Raw genomic sequence first — 6,230 nt, forward strand, 5'->3', positions numbered from 1 at the left:
TCCTGGTACTTGGGCAGCACTGCTGTCATTCAGGGAGCAAACCCCGCCCCCATACAGCTCCTGGCACTTGGGCAGCACTGCTGTCATTCAGGGAGCAAACCCCGCCCCCATCCAGCTTATGGCACTTGGGCAGCACTGCTGTCATTCAGGGAGCAAACCCCGCCCCCATCCAGCTCCTGGTACTTGGGCAGCACTGCTGTCATTCACCGAGCAAAGCCACGCCCCCATCCAGCTCCTAGCACTTGGTCAGTGCTGCTGTCATTCACCGAGCAAAGCCCCGCCCCCATATGGCCCCTAGCACTTGGGCAGCACTGCTGTCATTCACCGAGCAAAGCCCCGCCCACATCCACCTCCTGGCACTTGGGCAGCACTGCTGTCATTCACAGAACAAAGCCCCGCCCCCATCCAGCTCCTGGCACTTGGGCAGCACTGCTGTCATTCACCGAGCAAAGCCCCGCCCCCATCCATCTCCTGGCACTTGGTCAGTGCTGCTGTCATTCAACGAGCAAACCCCGTCCCCATCCAGCTCCTGGCACTTGGGCAGCACTGCTGTCATTCACCGAGCAAAGCCCCGCCCACATCCAGCTCTTGGCACTTGGGCAGCACTGCTGTCATTCACCGAGCAAAGCCCCGCCCCCATCCAGATACTGTCACTTGGGCAGCACTGCTGTCATTCACCGAGCAAAGCCCCGCCCCCATCCAGCTCCTGGCACTTGGGCAGCACTGCTGTCATTCACCGAGCAAAGCCCCGCCCACATCCAGCTCTTGGCACTTGGGCAGCACTGCTGTCATTCACCGAGCAAAGCCCCGCCCCCATCCAGATACTGTCACTTGGGCAGCACTGCTGTCATTCACCGAGCAAAGCCCCGCCCCCATCCAGCTTATGGCACTTGGGCAGCACTGCTGTCATTCACCGAGCAAAGCCCCGCCCCCTTCCAGCTCCTAGCACTTGGGCAGCACTGCTGTCATTCACCGAGCAAAGCCCCACCCCCATCCAGCTTATGGCACTTGGGCAGCACTGCTGTCATTCACGGAGCAAACCCCGCCCCCATCCAGCTCCTGGCACTTGCTCAGTGCTGCTGTCATTCACAGAGCAAAGCCCCGCCCTCTTCCAGCTCCTAGCACTTGGGCAGCACTGCTGTCATTCACCAAGTAGAGCCCCGCCCCCATCCAGCTCCTGGCACTTGGGCAGCACTGCTGTCATTCACCGAGCAAAGCCCCGCCCCCATCCAGATACTGGCACTTGGGCAGCACTGCTGTCATTCACCGAGCAAAGCCCCGCCCCCATCCAGCTCCTGGCACTTGGGCAGCACTGCTGTCATTCACCGAGCAAAGCCCCGCCCGCATCCAGCTCCTGGCACTTGGCAGAACTGCTGTCATTCACCGAGCAATGCCCCGCCCCCATCCAGTTCCTGGGCCTTGGACAGCACTGCTGTCATTCAACGAGCAAAGCCCCGCCCCCATCCAGCTTATGGCACTTGGACAGCACTGCTGTCATTCACCGAGCAAAGCCCCGCCCCAATACAGCTCCTGGCGCTTGGCCAGCACTGCTGTCATTCACCGAGCAAAGCCCCGCCCCCATCCAGCTCCTGGCACTTGGGCAGCACTGCTGTCATTCACCGAGCAAAGCCCCGCCCACATCCAGCTCCTAGCACTTGCTCAGTGCTGCTGTCATTCACAGAGCAAAGCCCCGCCCTCTTCCAGCTCCTAGCACTTGGGCAGCACTGCTGTCATTCACCGAGCAAAGCCCCGCCCACATCCAGCTCCTGGCACTTGGGCAGCACTGCTGTCATTCACCGAGCAAAGCCCCGCCCCAATACAGCTCCTGGCACTTGGGCAGCACTGCTGTCATTCACCGAGCAAAGCCCCGCCCGCATCCAGCTCCTGGCACTTGGGCAGCACTGCTGTCATTCAACGAGCAAAGCCCCGCCCCCATCCAGCTCCTGGCACTTGGGCAGCACTGCTGTCATTCACCGAGCAAAGCCCCGCCCCCATCCAGATACTGTCACTTGGGCAGCACTGCTGTCATTCACCGAGCAAAGCCCCGCCCACATCCAGCTCTTGGCACTTGGGCAGCACTACAGTCATTCACCGAGCAAAGCCCCGCCCCCATCCAGATACTGTCACTTGGGCAGCACTGCTGTCATTCACCGAGCAAAGCCCCGCCCGCATCCAGCTCCTGGCACTTGGGCAGCACTGCTGTCATTCAACGAGCAAAGCCCCGCCCCCATCCAGCTCCTGGCACTTGGGCAGCACTGCTGTCATTCACCGAGCAAAGCCCCGCCCCCATCCAGATCCTGGCACTTGGGCAGCACTGCTGTCATTCACCGAGCAAAGCCCCGCCCACATCCAGCTCCTGGATCTTGGGCAGCACAGCTGTCATTCACCGAGCAAACCCCGCCCCCATCCAGCTCCTGGCACTTGGGCAGCACTGCTGTCATTCACCGAGCAAAGCCCCGCCCACATCCAGCTCCTGGATCTTGGGCAGCACAGCTGTCATTCACCGAGCAAACCCCGCCCACATCCAGCTCCTGGCACTTGGGCACCACTGCTGTCATTCACCGAGCAAAGCCCCGCCCCCATCCAGCTCCTGGCACTTGGGCAGCACTGCTGTCATTCACGGAGCAAACCCCGCCCCCATCCAGCTCCTGGCACTTGGGCAGCACTGCTGTCATTCACCGAGTAAAGCCCCGCCCCCATCCAGATACTGGCACTTGGGCAGCACTGCTGTCATTCACAGAGCAAAGCCCCGCCCCCATCCAGCTCCTGTCACTTGGACAGCAGTGCTGTCATTCACCGAGCAAAGCCCCGCCCCCATCCAGCTCTTGGCACTTGGGCAGCACTGCTGTCATTCACCGAGCAAAGCCCCGCCCACATCCAGCTCTTGGCACTTGGGCAGCACTGCTGTCATTCACCGAGCAAAGCCCCGCCCCCATCCAGATACTGTCACTTGGGCAGCACTGCTGTCATTCACCGAGCAAAGCCCCGCCCCCATCCAGCTTATGGCACTTGGGCAGCACTGCTGTCATTCACCGAGCAAAGCCCCGCCCCCTTCCAGCTCCTAGCACTTGGGCAGCACTGCTGTCATTCACCGAGCAAAGCCCCACCCCCATCCAGCTTATGGCACTTGGGCAGCACTGCTGTCATTCACGGAGCAAACCCCGCCCCCATCCAGCTCCTGGCACTTGCTCAGTGCTGCTGTCATTCACAGAGCAAAGCCCCGCCCTCTTCCAGCTCCTAGCACTTGGGCAGCACTGCTGTCATTCACCAAGTAGAGCCCCGCCCCCATCCAGCTCCTGGCACTTGGGCAGCACTGCTGTCATTCACCGAGCAAAGCCCCGCCCCCATCCAGATACTGGCACTTGGGCAGCACTGCTGTCATTCACCGAGCAAAGCCCCGCCCCCATCCAGCTTATGGCACTTGGACAGCACTGCTGTCATTCACCGAGCAAAGCCCCGCCCCCATCCAGCTTATGGCACTTGGACAGCACTGCTGTCATTCACCGAGCAAAGCCCCGCCCCAATACAGCTCCTGGCGCTTGGCCAGCACTGCTGTCATTCACCGAGCAAAGCCCCGCCCCCATCCAGCTCCTGGCACTTGGGCAGCACTGCTGTCATTCACCGAGCAAAGCCCCGCCCACATCCAGCTCCTAGCACTTGCTCAGTGCTGCTGTCATTCACAGAGCAAAGCCCCGCCCTCTTCCAGCTCCTAGCACTTGGGCAGCACTGCTGTCATTCACCGAGCAAAGCCCCGCCCACATCCAGCTCCTGGCACTTGGGCAGCACTGCTGTCATTCACCGAGCAAAGCCCCGCCCCAATACAGCTCCTGGCACTTGGGCAGCACTGCTGTCATTCACCGAGCAAAGCCCCGCCCGCATCCAGCTCCTGGCACTTGGGCAGCACTGCTGTCATTCAACGAGCAAAGCCCCGCCCCCATCCAGCTCCTGGCACTTGGGCAGCACTGCTGTCATTCACCGAGCAAAGCCCCGCCCCCATCCAGATACTGTCACTTGGGCAGCACTGCTGTCATTCACCGAGCAAAGCCCCGCCCGCATCCAGCTCCTGGCACTTGGGCAGCACTGCTGTCATTCAACGAGCAAAGCCCCGCCCCCATCCAGCTCCTGGCACTTGGGCAGCACTGCTGTCATTCACCGAGCAAAGCCCCGCCCCCATCCAGCTCCTGGCACTTGGGCAGCACTGCTGTCATTCACCGAGCAAAGCCCCGCCCGCATCCAGCTCCTGGCACTTGGCAGAACTGCTGTCATTCACCGAGCAATGCCCCGCCCCCATCCAGTTCCTGGGCCTTGGACAGCACTGCTGTCATTCAACGAGCAAAGCCCCGCCCCCATCCAGCTTATGGCACTTGGACAGCACTGCTGTCATTCACCGAGCAAAGCCCCGCCCCAATACAGCTCCTGGCACTTGGGCAGCACTGCTGTCATTCACCGAGCAAAGCCCCGCCCCTATACGGCCCCTAGCACGTGGACAAAACTGTTGTCATTCACCGAGCAAAGTCCCGCCCCCATCCAGCTCCTGGCGCTTGGGCAGCACTGCTGTCATTCACCGAGCAAAGCCCCGCCCACATCCAGCTCCTAGCACTTGCTCAGTGCTGCTGTCATTCACAGAGCAAAGCCCCGCCCTCTTCCAGCTCCTAGCACTTGGGCAGCACTGCTGTCATTCACCGAGCAAAGCCCCGCCCACATCCAGCTCCTGGCACTTGGGCAGCACTGCTGTCATTCACCGAGCAAAGCCCCGCCCCCATCCAGATACTGTCACTTGGGCAGCACTGCTGTCATTCACCGAGCAAAGCCCCGCCCACATCCAGCTCTTGGCACTTGGGCAGCACTGCTGTCATTCACCGAGCAAAGCCCCGCCCGCATCCAGCTCCTGGCACTTGGGCAGCACTGCTGTCATTCAACGAGCAAAGCCCCGCCCCCATCCAGCTCCTGGCACTTGGACAGCACTGCTGTCATTCACCGAGCAAAGCCCCGCCCCAATACAGCTCCTGGCACTTGGGCAGCACTGCTGTCATTCACGGAGCAAACCCCGCCCCCATACAGCTCCTGGCACTTGGGCAGCACTGCTGTCATTCACGGAGCAAACCCCGCCCCCATCCAGCTCCTGGCACTTGGGCAGCACTGGTGTCATTCACCGACGAAAGCCACGCCCCCATAAAACTCCTAGCACTTGGTCAGCGCTGCTGTCATTCACCGAGCAAAGCCCCACCCCCATTCAGCTTATGGCACTTGGGCAGCACTGCTGTCATTCACCGAGCAAAGCCCCGCCCCCATACAGCTCCTGGCACTTGTGCAGCACTGCTGTCATTCACGGAGCAAACCCCGCCCCCATCCAGCTCCTGGCACTTGGGCAGCACTGCTGTCATTCACCGAGCAAAGCCCCGCCCCCATCCAGCTCCTGGCACTTGGGCAGCACTGCTGTCATTCACCGAGCAAAGCCCCGCCCCCATCCAGCTCCTGGCACTTGGGCAGCACTGCTGTCATTCACGGAGCAAACCCCGCCCCCATCCAGCTCCTGGCACTTGGGCAGCACTGCTGTCATTCACCGAGTAAAGCCCCGCCCCCATCCAGCTCCTGTCACTTGGGCAGCACTGCTGTCATTCACAGAGCAAAGCCCCGCCCCCATCCAGCTCCTGTCACTTGGACAGCACTGCTGTCATTCACCGAGCAAAGCCCCGCCCCCATCCAGCTCTTGGCACTTGGGCAGCACTGCTGTCATTCACCGAGCAAACCCCGTCCCCATCCAGCTTATGGCACTTGGGCAGCACTGCTGTCATTCACCGAGCAAACCCCGCCCCCATCCAGCTTATGGCACTTGGGCAGCACTGCTGTCATTCACCGAGCAAACCCCGCCCACATCCAGCTCCTGGCACTTGGGCAGCACTGCTGTCATTCACCGAGCAAAGCCCCGCCCCCATCCAGCTCTTGGCACTTGGGCAGCACTGCTGTCATTCACCGAGCAAACCCCGCCCCCATCCAGCTTATGGCACTTGGGCAGCACTGCTGTCATTCACCGAGCAAACCCCGCCCACATCCAGCTCCTGGCACTTGGGCAGCACTGCTGTCATTCACCGAGCAAATCCCCGCCCCAATACAGCTCCTGGCACTTGGGCAGCACTGCTGTCATTCACCGAGCAAAGCCCCGCCCCTATACGGCCCCTAGCACGTGGACAAAACTGTTGTCATTCACCGAGCAAAGCCCCGCCCCCATC

Source organism: Athene noctua, unplaced genomic scaffold (genome assembly GCF_965140245.1).
Source record: "Athene noctua unplaced genomic scaffold, bAthNoc1.hap1.1 HAP1_HAP1_scaffold_82, whole genome shotgun sequence".
Taxonomy (NCBI): Eukaryota; Metazoa; Chordata; class Aves; order Strigiformes; family Strigidae; genus Athene; species Athene noctua.